General features: G+C 39.3%; 1 long non-coding RNA gene across 1 annotated transcript in view; it reads left to right on the top strand.

Annotated features, from left to right (window-relative positions):
* The window catches only part of LOC137152238 (uncharacterized), a 53,989-nt gene extending 41,094 nt beyond the window's left edge, over positions 1-12,895 (top strand). Inside the window, exons 2-3 of the long non-coding RNA XR_010919499.1 lie at positions 4,442-4,549; positions 12,495-12,895. This is a non-coding gene — a long non-coding RNA (uncharacterized lncRNA). The remainder of the gene's footprint in view (positions 1-4,441; positions 4,550-12,494) is intronic.
* The last annotated feature ends 1,410 nt before the right edge of the window (positions 12,896-14,305 follow it).

Below are 14,305 nucleotides of genomic sequence, written 5' to 3'. Positions count from 1 at the left end.
CCCTCACCAAACCTGTGGGGATTCAACTCAAAAAGTAATAGAAAGTCAGCACTGAATTCTCTGCATACCCTCTGATATTTTGGGGATTGCCCAGATCAGTAGGTGTCCTGTCACTGCCTGGCCTGTAATCAGGCCTACTGATGGCGGGGAGAGGGGACAAAAGGGGCAATTGCCCAGGGGCCTGGTGATCTTTAAAAGAGGCCCAGGCTATGGGCGGCAGGGTGACAGCTTCCCCTTGGGGAGGCTAACTCCTCATCCTACCTCTTCTGCCTGTGGCCTCTGCCCACAGTCCACTCCTTTTGGGCCTGAGAGGTATTCTGGGGCTGGCAGTGGAGTCCCTGGTTGATAAACCACACTATTCAGGAATCAAATGGAATCAGGGAGACCCACGAGGCAGCGTGGAGTCGGAAGAATGGCTACAGCAGATTCCCTGCAATCTAGCCCAAAAGTGAATGACGAAGAGGAAATTCCATATCATTTCAGATTCTCATATATGCCATTCTGGATTGTTTTCCTGTTTTTGCAAGACTGCATACATTATAAATTGTGACTAAAGCTAGGCTAAGAGGGTATATTTCCAAAGTAATTTGCCATCTATTTTAGTGGGGAAAACAATGATTGTGACTGCCAAAAGATTTACATCTGATTAAATTCCAGAGAACAGATCAAAACAAATGTTTTAAAGTGCATTTTTATTCACAGGTGGTAATCTGAGTCATAGAATTGATTCAAGTAATCTGAGCCACATAGTTCTCATTTACTGACTGCAGTGGGACTAGCGAGGGGGTTTCTCACCAATCTAGCAAAGAGCAGAATGTGGCCCAATGGTTAGAGACACCTCTGCTGAGGTAGGGCACCTTCTCTCAAAAAGCACCATAGCTCAAAGTGGCAAGAGGTGTAACAAAGCCACTATAGCCAAATCCTGCGGATGCTGAAGTCACTGAAAAGGCAAAATTCCCATTGTCTTCAACGGGATCAGGATTTGGCACCTCATGTTTTATAGCAAGTTTCTTTTTAACCCACAAAATATTTAAAGTTTTGTTTTTGGGTTTTTTTTGCTATTTCCATAACTTTTGTGTTTTTCTGCCTGTGATGAATTCATTTTCATAACTTTTTTAATTTAATATTTTCTCAAGATTACAGATCCCTTATTTTAATCCACGGCTGTGCAAAACAAAAGCTTCTGTGTAGTGTAAATCTACTTTTTTACCACAGCGAAGAACTAACAGTGAACTGGGATCCATCAGATACAGGAAGCTGCTGTATCTGGAGTTTGTAATAGAAACTTGGCTAAATGCTAACATGAAAAAAAGGTCATGAATATGCAGCAGATATGTACACACACACACACAGTGTTGCAGATCACGTAGGCATTCTGATGTTCTGAGGTTTTTTTTCCATTGGAACAATGTTGTCTCACTTTGAAGTCAAATAGTTCAAGCCAGTGGTTTCCCTAAGGTGTTTGTGTGTATTACGTTCTGCAGTGCAGAATGGGTGCGATAAACACACAACCAGAAAGACCCACACACCTAACCTCTGTTATTGTCAGGAATTAGGGCACTTGATTTTTATGCCAGGCTGAGTCAGAATGCCTTCCCAAAGCATTTTCTTTAGCAAAACAAGTCACTGTCACAACTGTCACAAATGCTAGAACACTGTCTGTTGGAAGACTAAAATGCTGCTTTGTCGTCATAGTGAGGATCTCCTCAAGAAAAGTACAGAGCACAGAGAATTCTTTTCTACTTCTCATACATTATGGTTAGTCAGCAATATACTTTTCCATGAAAATGCACCCACTGATGCAAACGTAATATGTGGTGCTTCTTGAATCACAGTGAACAGAAAAGATATTATAATGGCTCAGCATATTGTGCTTGCTTCTGACTTTCTATATCCTTATTCAAGTTCAATGGTATCTGAGATCCTGCTAGGTTCCTTTGTATTTATAGAGGAATGGTTTTCTAGCTGATGAAGGCACAGGGATGTGTCTTTTCGTGATCCCTCTAACATTTTATAATGACAGAAACATCTGTTTGAATAGAGATGGCTAGCTCTGAATACTGTAGGCTACTGTCCAGGCTATGGGCCCTGCCACAAGTTCCTATGATTTAATTCAATGTGAATTAATAGAGAGAGCATCATAAGGCACAAAGATAATTTAGCTCTCTTAAAAACCATACACGTTCTGTTTAGTAGTGGAACTTTCCCCAAGCTAATATACATACGTAAGCAGAAATGCTATTTTTCCAGCCAGCAGGAATGGTTGTGTGTTGTGTGGTTGTGTGGTCTTCTTCAGTTAAAAATTACAGCACATTCATAACTCCCAGCTTCCTTGGCCACCGGGTGTTGTGATTCTCCTGTCACTGTAAATGAGATCACTAGTTCCACCAGCAGTGATGTCTGCTCTTTAATGCCAACTCATACAACAGCTTGAATGAACTACAGAATGGATCTTGATCCATTAAAATTCCAGAGAGTTAAAATCATCTGCTTAGAAAAGTTGACTCATGATTGTCCTTCAGCTTCCACCTGATAAGAAAGTAATGGGATCTTTTTAGCTAACTTGGTGAAAAGACAGAGTGAGAAATATATTTTTCAAAAGGTCGTTAATGGGTAGGACAGGGAGAGAGTTGCAAAAGGAGATGTAACAATGAAATGATGAAATATAGATTTGAGGAAAGAGAAGGAAAAAAATGAGGGACTGTGAAAATAAGGCCATGGGCACAGAATTTTGGCCAAATTGTATGCTGGCACAACGTCCTTGTCTTCAGCAGAGTGGGGAACTTTTCCAATATTTGTAAAATGAAGTGATGAAGGGTTATAGATTCTGAGAAAATTATTGGAAACTGAGATTTACACGTATGCAAATAACTTCAGTACTTTACTGACTTATCTTTATTTCCTATAGATAAAATCTGGTATCTGAGGACTTGGAAGTACCTACCAATTAATTGGTAGAACTAGAATTACCAAGTTCACCTCACAATATAGTGTTCTTATATTCTAATGTAGGAAAAGTTTCTTTTAAAATGAATGATTCAATGGCTGTCTTTGATGTGCAGCATCCTATATTCAGGCTTTAGTTAAGACTGGTGCTGTTCTGGAGAGAAGGTTGAAGTCTTGAACTAGCTCAGATCGTGGAACAAAAGAATCATTGGAATCCCAGCAGGACTTATACCTAACAGTATTTTTGGAAAATTTTCTACTGGAACTCGTGGGGATCAATTCAATGGATGACCCCATTACATGCTGAAAAAAGTTACTTTCTCCATGTTAGGTAAAAAATAGTATAGGGGAGGTGGAAGGAACTATTATTTCAATGTCAGAAACCACAAGAAACTGTTGTAGGTATCAAATTTTTCAAAGGAGCTGGAATATGGAAGATGAACATTTTAGTCATCTCTGACTTCAGTCCTCCAACTCAAACAAAGAAGAGCAAATTTAGGAATATTTGGCAAGATTTTGGCAGTTGAAGGGATTGAGGCATCTGTAATATTTCCTTTCAAAGTTTGGATTATTTTGAGCGTAAAGGCATGTTAGCTCACTGATCTAGTTAAAATCTCCCAGAATATTTTGTAGTATTGTTAAGCTTTATTGTTGAAATTTACTAGTGATTGAATTGTTGTAATCTCTGTTCCTTGTACATGTAGAATTTATGAGAGTAAGATGTATGTTCTGTCGAGGTTTGCCAGATATGAACTGTGTGCTTGGAACAGTTAGTGCAGATGTCTCTATGGTCTACTGACATCTGGAATGTTATGTTCAAAACCAGATAATAAAAGGTGTGTAAGGTCTGTGGTAATAAAGTGGGATCTGTTAAATCATCTGTCATAAACAAGGGGAATACAAATATGAGCAAAATTGAGCTAATAATTTGGAATATTGTGAAGATGTAACCTCTGCAAGACTGTTCTCCACACTGGTTAACATATTGATGTTTTTGTTGACTTTACTTCTGATCAATAAATTGATTGAGCCTGGTTATCTAACATCTTGACTCGCTCTCTAGCCTCAATGGCTAATAGGCCTATTGTTGGGGATTCGAAAAAAAGCTGTTCATGTTCTGGAAAGTGTGAAGGAAGACAATAAAGTTCAAGTACAGGAATCTGACTGGCACTTTTCTGAGCCTGACACTGTCAGGGTGTCCAGCAACCCCAAAGAGCACCTGAGCGCATCACAGGATTGGGCATTATGAGAAGTATCTTGCAACAGATTATAACTCTTCCTTCATTGGTAAGCCTTCTGACTTTGCATACAGAATCCATTATCTTAAAAAGGGCTTCAACTAAGTAAATGAGATCAGAATTTATTTCAATATATAATCTAAATCCAAACATATCAATACAAGGATGCTGCTGGGAAACTTCTGGAGATGAAAAGTATTTTTTCCTTTCTTTTTTTAACAGATCATGCTGTGAACAAAATATCTTGTTATTCTTAGGTACCTGCAGTTTTGGGGAGGCGCTCGGTTTCACAGAGAGGCATTGATCCCAGTTGGCTATTTTGTAGAATTAATCTACAGCCAGGATTGTACTATGCTTCAAGAACAGTAAGTATAATCTTTAATGATAAAGGAAGAAATTCTGCCCAAAGCTCCCACTGTAGTCAGTCAAAATAACTTCCTCACAGAAAGTTCTGTATCTGGACAATAGAAAACTGTGGGTTAGATGTATCCAGCATGTAGCATACTGCCTTACTATCTGGTACCTCCCAAGTTTATTGATTTCTTAATTGTCTATTGTGTTAATATTTTCTGCTGGGTTTAGCTTAAGTGGAAAAGCTGTTAGTTATAAACAAGGGTTAACTGCCACACTGAAAAATAAATGCAAAATGGCCATCCTTGCATATCCTCTTCTGGGTCAACATTTCGAATGGAAATTTTGACATTTTTTTCCCTTTGGAATGAACATCATTGCTATTTTTCCTTTTGACTAAAGGACACTTTTCCTATCTAGAATTATCACAACTTTTTGTTTCATAGGAAATTTCAACATTTGTGATCTTTCATTCCATTTTGTATTGAAGGTGGTTTTGAAATTTCCTATGACATTGGTATTGTTTTTCAACCAGCTCTAGTTTGATGTTACGCCTGTAAATGTTTAAATTCTGAGCCTAGGTCACCCGCTACCCCTTCACTTAGCAGTAAAAATGTAGTACTGATGCACATAGGCTGCTCTTCCTCAGTTTCTGCACAGCTTGTAAAGGGCATAGAGTTGAGGGTGGGCTTGTGTGCATTTTGTAAGGTACATGGGAGGGAGTTTCCCTCTGGGTTATCTTAGGGCATGTCTACACTACCATGGCAGTGTCGGCACTGCCGGATTGATACCGCGGGATCAATTGAGCGGGCAGTGGAGACCCGCTCAATCAATCCCGGAAGTGCTTTCCAGTCGATACTGTAAATCCACCCCCATGAAAAGCATAAGTCTACGTCGACTGGAGGGCGTCTCCCGTCGGCGCAGCACAGTGGAGATGCAGTGGTAAGTCCAAGTTACTAAGTCGACAGGAGATGCACAAGCTATGTAGCTTGTGCATCTCCCATTGATGCCACCGGCAGTGTAGACCAGGTCTTAGCTGTGCAGCTCCTAAAGCTCACAGAAAAGGTGCACCCTCCTGCAAGCCTTCTAAGGTGTGTGGGTAGAATGGGGTTACGAAATTTACATGTGCTGTTGTCAGTTTTGGCCTCCCAGAAGAGCTTCAGATTTGGAGAGTGAAGATATTGCTTTTTATGGTTTTATTGTTTTCATTTTTCTATTTTTTCCTCTTTAAACTACAACCCCCCCCCCACCAAAAAAAAAAAAAAGTTCTTTAAAAAAATTGACGTTGAGAATGTTAAGGTGGTAAATCAGGAAATACCAAAGTTAAGAATTTGAGTCTGTTGACTTTCAGGGCACACTGCAAGGATTATTTGTTTTCTCAGGCTTCTGAATAAAGGGTGTTAAGCTAGGGGTGGAAGAAACGATTTTTTTTCTTTAATTTTGAATGGCAGAATAGTTAAGAGGGAATTAATTATTTCTTTGATGTGACTTGTAAATGTTTTTAGGATATGCCTAGAGTGATGATTAAGTGTATTTTAAAAATAAAATAAATAACAACACACGTTTGGTGCTCAAGAATACAGTTATAATGAAGAGAAAAGGTACTTATCCGCATTTTTTTAAAACTGCTGCAGTAACACATCATAGTTCTCAGGTATTAGTGTAATAACCAGACTTTATGACATGTAAACTCACTGCAGTCAATGGCAAAGTGACAATATGCGAATGTATTTATTACAGCTCATTGAAATGTATTTGATGGAATGTTTTGTCTGTCTGAAAATGCTGGATCACTGAAATTTGTGGGATAACGTATTGATGCTAAAATTTTGTTTAGGTTTCTTTTTAAAGTGATTCAATAAGGTCAAAATGTTCTATTCTTCCATTTTTTGGAATGGAATGTTTCAATTTTTTTTTTAAATTACTTTTCATTTCAAAATTTATTTCATATTATAAAAATATATTTTAAAAAAATGTTATGAAATGTTTTAATTGTCCTCAAACAATTTTAAAAAATTCATTTCACAGGAAATTTCAAAATGTTGGCCTTCTAAATTGGAATGAAAACAAATTTTCAAATGGGAAAATTTCCTGTAAATCAGAAAAAAATGTTGGTTTGGTATTTATGCTTTTGATCCAGTTAATCAATGTGCCAGTCAGAAGTGGGTGTGAAAAGATGGGTTGCTGGAGCAAAATGAATTAAAGAGCAACAACAAGACACTTATATACAAAATAATGAATGGTTTCGAGTAGATAAATTGAACATTTCTGTTTATCCATTTTCATAATAGAAGAATAGGAAGACAGTTAAAGAAAGTGAAAGTCAATAAATTTAAAACTGATAGGACATTTTTTTGCACGTAGTCTAATTAATTTATGGAACTCACTGCCAAAATAGATCATTGAGTCCAAAAAGCTTAGTAGAATTCAAAAGTGGATTAGACATTTATATGTATGACTAATGAGGACATCCACAAGAATATTAGATATGATATGAATAACTGAATAAACTCTCATATTTCAGGGTATAAATCAACAACTAACTGGTGTTAAGAAGAAATTTCCTCTATAGGCAGGCTACTCCGTAATTATTCATTATGGTCTTTCTTGTACCTTTCTCAAACATCTGGCACTGACCAATGTAACAGACTAGATATTCTACTAGAAGGACTATTGTTGTCTTGCAGTGTGGCAATTTCTAAATGTCTCTGAACTTTTCAAGGAAGCCATTAAATTTTTAAGTAATTCAAATAGTGAATTAGAATGTGTCAATTATTCAACACACAGTTAATTACGCCATCTCCTTTCTGTACAAAAAAGCTTAACATTGGATCAAAGGTAACTAAATCTACTAATGGTTTTAGAAAAGGAAATCTGGATTACTTTGTTTTACTGTTTTCTGTAGAAAAATATACAGAATGTTAATATCTGATAGATGAGATTTTCATCTTTTTAATGCTTGCCATGAAAATCTACTCTGCTTATTTCACGTAATTCTTGGAACTATTTTGTAGCACCAGCAAAAAATTATGACCTCAAAGATGATGTCTGAGGACTTTTTCCCTACCAAGGCTTTGATCTTTCTCGAGTGAGGAAGTAAACTTTCAGTGTAGGTTTCTCTCTCAATGTACCAGGTATTTTCATGGATGCCTTCCATTCCATAATTTGCTTCCCCACTGATGTGACAGACACCAAGTTTGTTGACTTTCAGGGCATGTTACTGCAAGCCCTGTGGCCTGAAGCCTTTGAGAGAGAGGCCTGTTTGTGACGTGCGTGATGGGCGGCTCAGAGCTGTGTTATAAGAACTGCAGATGGGAGAGAACTCTCTGCCAGCGTCTTTTGGAGAATAAAGGGAATTGATTGAATGGGCCAGGCCTCATTTGTATTTTAGTTATGTGACTGCTTGGGGCATTTTTCATTAAAGTACAATTACATTTTGAGCTTGGGTGGCAATAAAACGCAATGGAACTTGTTGGGAAATACAAGGACAAGATATTGGTATTGAATGTGCCTGGGATCACTCTGACCAAGACTGTTGTCTGACACAGTTATGTAAGGGAGCTGGGACGGCACTAAAAAGAAGAGAGAGAGGGGGAAGAAGCTCCTGACTTTTGGTGGGAGTGTTTCTCTGGTGGTGAGGACTCAGTACAGGGGTCTGGACACTACTGATCTCTCCATAAAAATCTGAGCTAAGACTGCTGTAGAATGGTGGAGAGCTGAGGACAGCACTGAAGCAATAGATAGTGCAGAGCAGCAGTGGCTGGAGCTGAGCTGAGGCAGCTTGGGCTAAAGTAAGAGAGAGACTAGCCTACCTACGGGACTCTGGGGTGGGCCTCCCTACCTAGCAGTTAAAGCTGAAATCATCCCAGCTGGGTGGCAAAGCCCCCAAAATGGCCCAAGCAGCACTGACCTGGTAAAATGCTTGGACATCTCCAACCCAGGACAGCTAACCATGAGTCAGAGCTGGGGAGGAGGGAAGTGAGTAGCCACTTCCAGTTGCCTGGAGGATTGGGACTATTGTTAGGGTGGGAGTGTTACCTCATAGAATTTATTAATTGCTGGTTTTCCCAAGTTTCTTCTGTTCCCTCTTTAATAAAATTCTCTTTGTTTTAATCCCTGGACTACTTGCCAGTGGGGAAGTATTGCTTGTTAGTGGAGGGTAGATATAGTTTCCCGTGTTTCTTGATAAGGACTTGAGCTAGTGTTAATTAAATCTTTAAGGAAATCCCTGGAAAATTGAACCCAGTTCTTTTTTTTTTTTTTTCCTGCCATCAATACCTGGCAGAAGGGTTTCAGGGCACGTTGCTATCTATTTTCACAGGCTTTTCGTGAGAAAGTTGAGAGTGGGATGAGTTTTTGTTTAAGGCATAGGACTAGGAGTCAGGTAACTTAGGGCCAAATTCAGGCTCTGTTTGGTTCTATTCCTAATGCTGCTACCAACTTTCTCTTTGACATTGAGCAAATCACTTGTGTGTTCCTTAGTTTCCAAAACTGTAAAATGGAGATAGTAATGACATATGCCTCATAAGGGTATTGGGAGGCTAAATTAATTAATATTTATAAAAGCAATGTAAGTTCCCCGGAGAACAGATACTATGTAGTGAAAAAGTATTGTTGTGATAATTATTGAACATACTAATTTTATACTTGTCAAATTTGCACATGCTCATTATGGTCATTAATAGAGGGTTACAAGTGGCTCTGATGGAAGTCAGGAGGAGTGGTAAAAAATATGGTCCTCCTAACAAGCACTTATGGGAAACACGAGAGAAAAATACATCTGCCGTTTCATTGTTTTGGAATGTCACTAGCACTACTGAAGAGAAAGAGTCTTCTGAGATTTAGCTTCCTCCTGGGATTACACAACATGTCTCCTCATAAAAGGAAATCAAAGGCACCAAGAGGATATCTTCTTAGGGCTAAATTGCCAAGGAAGGAGGAAAGGAATATCCAGACAAAACTGGCGTTGGGTTTCAGCAGAATAACAAACCCATTCCAGTTTTTCTACATTGCTCTTTCTAATGGATATTTGGTAGCTGATCAGCTTCAGCTTGATGGCAATTCAGGGTAACTGTGCCAAAGAAAAAACTCTGATATGAATAACTATTAAAAGTTAAACACGTGTGATGGGTCAGTATCATCAAAACGTGCCAGAGGCACAGATGCCATGGCATATCGAGTATGTTGGCTAGATATCATACATAGTCCAGGATTCTAGAGGCATTTATCCTATTTACTACTTTGTTTAGTTTACCCACAGCAAACTTTCATTGGTGTTGTACTCTTTCATCACATTTAGAAAAAAGAAGACATTGGAAGCAGTTATTTGTTTGTGGTAGGTGGAGTAAAATAAAACTGAGTCTCAGACCTGGAAGTTTCATCCAAAATTTTTCCCCTACTTCCTTTACACCTTTTGAAGTCTGCCCTTTACCTCTCACCACACACCTTCTTGTAATAGCCTCCAAATGAAATTATCTTCCCTAAGACCAAAGAGGAGGGTGTGGTTGCTATAGATGACATCTCACCAGTAGGCAACCACTTGTTTGTGGTGTTTATTTCAATCTCTCCTAGCTACCGTACCTGGAGTCGGAAGGGTCACGCCACAGTTTGAACTGGCATGTATTTAAAGTCTTTTCTATTATGAAATATTTATGAGAGGAAATAGGGTTGGACATTCCTGCAGCCAGTACAGTGTAAGAACACTATGTTCTGTCTTCCTTAGAACATGTAAATGTAGTCAGCTATTTAATGGAAGACACACATACCTCGTTCCTTTACATCTGAAGTGAGCTGTCACAGGAATGTAAACTTTTATTTGGAGCAAGCCCTCAGGTAAAGGATCACCATATGCCTCAGAACGACATTTCAGCATGCCCACCAAAATTTATACTGTGGGGAGAGCTATGAATAGAAAGTTTGTACACTGTTATGAATATGGATAAAATACATCACTCATGCCGAGCGATGGCACGCAAAATCAAAACCACATATTTTGGACCCCATAATATTTTCAAAAATATATTTAAAAGAAAATAAACACAGATCTTGTGTGTTCATTTACTGTTTGAAGTACCTTCAGGGAAGAGAGACATCAACAACTTTTCTTTCCAGATTATTCATTCTTCTTGATGCATTTCAGAACAGTGTGGGGTTCTTTGGGGAAGTACAGCAAATTTAATTCCCTGGATGTCTTTGCTTCTCAACCTGCTGTTCATTCATATGGAGATGGCCTTGTGCACAGCATCAGGAAAAGTTAATATAAGTCAGGGCTTATATTTGATTTTAAAAGGCAGAAAAAACATTACTCTGTAGTTTCACAAATTATCCTTTACATGAGTGTTACATGCCCTTTATTAACCTTGCAATTAAATATAATATGTATTTGATGCTACCTCCAGGTGAATTGTTGTTGCTGTTTTGCTGTGGTCAGTGTCAGTTTCTTTTGAAATGGAAGAAGTTCTGCATAATGTATTAACTAGGGATGAGAAAACTTGTGTCCATGAGATTCCCAGCTCAATTTTACAAATTTATGAGCTTTGAATAGTCCAGGGAAGACAGCTATCTGATGTGAACTGCTGCACTTTTTGAAGTTTGCCCATCACTTTGGTAATCCAGATTTTATTTTATATTTTGAATTTGTATAGCATTGTTCCTCCGACACAGCATTTTTGAAGCCATATCCTCGCTAACCTTCTTATAATGATATACAATCTCACAATTCTGTTAACTAGTGTCAAAACTATATCATTTTGACTTTTTTGTATAGATGGGTGATTATTTTTTTTAAATGATAGTAAAGGGAGATGTTTTAATAGCAGCTAACAGTAGTAATAATAATAATAATATAATACTTTGCATATCTATAGCATGTTATTGTAATGATATAATCTACACTGCATATTCCTGGCAAGGAAAGTTTAAATGATTTGCCCAAGGTGACACAGATAGGAGTGGAACGCTGATATTCAGACTCTCAGTTCTGTCCTTTAGCCACAAGCCATACTTAGGGCTGAATACCATTTTTTTCCTTTCTGTAAAGTCATTTTTAAATGTGGTCCCTAAACCCTGCACCAGGACAATCAAATTGATACCGATGTGCATAAACATGTATCGATCAAGTGTCAAACTATATGTCAGCAGGTTGGATTTGGCCATGTGATTCAGGCACCCAAATCTGAAAACTGAACCCTGGCAGGTTGTCTATGGAACTTGCAGGGGAGAAGTGACTGTGCAAAGAGCTTTCGTCCTCTTGTGCCAACCTGCACACAGGCTGTGGATAAGTATAGTCTCTGCATTCCAGGAAACATGGGAACTTCAGCTTCTGTCTGCCCAATGGTTGCAAATCACCCCAGAAGGAGAAGGGAGGACCATCTCAAGGAATGTTGTAATAGTCCACCCCTCCCACACACACACACACACATACTGGGGAATCTCTGGGCGGAGGCACAGTCCTTCCAGAAATCCCCGTGGGGCGATATGTCTTCATACCACCCTCAGGGTCAACCAATAGCTAAATGGCACAATCTGGCCCTCAGAATTCTGTGGGAGGAAAAAAGGAGCTGGGAATTGTGATAAAATCTCACTGAACTAGCAAGTGGGATTGAGTGGGTGGAGGTCTGTAACTTTATAGGAGTCTCATTTCATGGTCTGACAGACCATGAACACTCTCCTCCAATCGCCCACGAGCTATCCAATAAAAACAGCTTAACCAAAGGAATTATAATAGAACAGAATATTCTGAAAAGTGTTCTGCCCCACTGACAGAAAGATCTCCAACAGATAAATGTTTTTGAACTTGAATTTAGGTCCGTTTTTTTTGTGAGCACTGTTTAAAGAGGAAAAGTGTGTCATCCAGTGTTTTATAAGAAAGCTTAAACCTGCAGCTTCACAATTGTTTTACCTATGGGAATGTTTTGTGTGAACTGCTAAGAACTCAATGTAATACATTTATACTTACAGAAACATATGGAATCCTTGAAGATAAACACAAAGAGATGACACCTGTGAATTTGTCTGCACAGATCTGCCCCACCGTGTATTGCTGTTTTGGAAGCTTGACTCTGTGTCAGAACAAACAGATGATGCTAATAGAGGGGCGGTCACAGCTAAGGCTCTGTATTTTTCAGGTGTCCGGTATTCAGGCCCTATAGTATGCTATGTGGTGTAGTAATGTAAATGCATCCTGCTGACACATGAGAATGAGTTCTGTTTCTTTATCCCTGCAGCAGGGAGGTTCTAAGCCAGTTATAGCCAACCTGTGGCCCAAGGATGGCTTGTGACCCTCGAGACTCTAAATTGTTGTCCTAAAGGGCCCTGTTTTAAGATAAAATGTGTATTTGATTATAAATTAAAATGTGGTCTCTGAATCATGCCCTGTGATTTTTTTTTAAACTGAAGTGCTAGAACCAGCCCTCTCACTAAGGGGAGGTGAATGGGAGGTCCTCCTGAATTTGGCCCCTGCTTCAGGCAGTCTCATCTTGACCTGGGAAGCTGCAGCCTTTATTCTATTTTGAGAGCTCCATAGAGGAACCTCCATTCACTGGCTGCCTGCCTCGCAGGGAAGAACAGCCAATCTCAGCTGCTGAAGAAGGCTGACTGAGTTCTCTTCTCTTTTCCTCAGTCAGACAGAAACTTTTAGGTAGGCGAGAGGAAGCAGCCAGTACCATTTTCACAAGAGGGTTTGCTGGAAGAAGAAAGGAGCTGCAGGAGCCCAGAAGCTCTGCTCCCTTCTTCTCCCTCCCCTCTTGGAAAAAGTGGGATGTTCATCCTTCCACCCTGCTCCTCTGTTCCCTGCAACATCAGGCTGGGAAGAGGGGGAAGAGGATGCTCACTGGAACTGCCCTAACAGGCCTGGAGTACCGGCATCAACAGTCCCTGGTGCTGCAAGAGTAAAAGTGTGCTGAAGGGCAAGGGGCTGATGTGAGGCTGGGGGCAAAAAGTTAATGAACGTGGAGGCTGAGGGCTGGGGCAGATGTGGGAGTAGATGGAAGAACAGAATTAATTGGCATTCTGGGGCTGTGGGAGAAGCTCCGTGCCATCAGGCAGCACTTTATACAAATCCTAAAGCGGGAATCAAAATCACTGTGCTGCATACATTTGTGAAAGAGCTGGCAGCACTAATTGGCGCACACACATTGAAGGTGTGCAGGGGGAGTTAAAGTCAGAAGACACAGCAAAAACCATCATGCAATGCTTTTTTAAAAAATCTCATGGTTTTGGGGCCAATCTCACATTTCTGGGGAGTCTGACTCAAGATTTTTTAACTTTTGGGGTTGGAAATATTGTATAGGAGCCATTGCTTCATGTCCCCTCTGCTGACAGCCCTTAATAGCAGATTGCAGGTGCAACCACTCAACCATTTTTCAGCTTATGTTCACTTTGACTTTCACTATTTGTGCTAGGCGGTTGGTCACTGAAGTTACATGATATTTTTCCTTCTCCTGACTTGGATAAGTGAAATGTTTTTCCATTTTTTAAAAAAAAGATGAAAATGAAAACTATGGATACCTATTTTGGATGAATAAACATTTTTGCTAAAATACATGAAATATTCAGGAATCACAGATGTTTTCAGGAATAATTAGTGGTCACCAAAATACTTGCCAATAACAAATAATACAACTTCAAAAGTTGTAGCAAACCAAACCTGGCACTCTTCTTTGGGAGAATAGTTATAAATGAGTGTGTTTTTAAAGCACTATTCCTCCATCTCTAGTCCGAACAATCCAGCATGTAGTCATGAATAACAAATACATTTGCAAAAATTAGTG

This window comes from Emydura macquarii, unplaced genomic scaffold (assembly GCF_026122565.2).
Source record: "Emydura macquarii macquarii isolate MOO-44397 ecotype Brisbane River unplaced genomic scaffold, CSIRO-AGI_Emac_v2 contig_1146, whole genome shotgun sequence".
In the NCBI taxonomy this organism is placed as follows: domain Eukaryota; kingdom Metazoa; phylum Chordata; order Testudines; family Chelidae; genus Emydura; species Emydura macquarii.
Note: the sequence above shows the minus strand (reverse complement) of the source record. Positions and strands in the feature narration are given on the sequence as shown.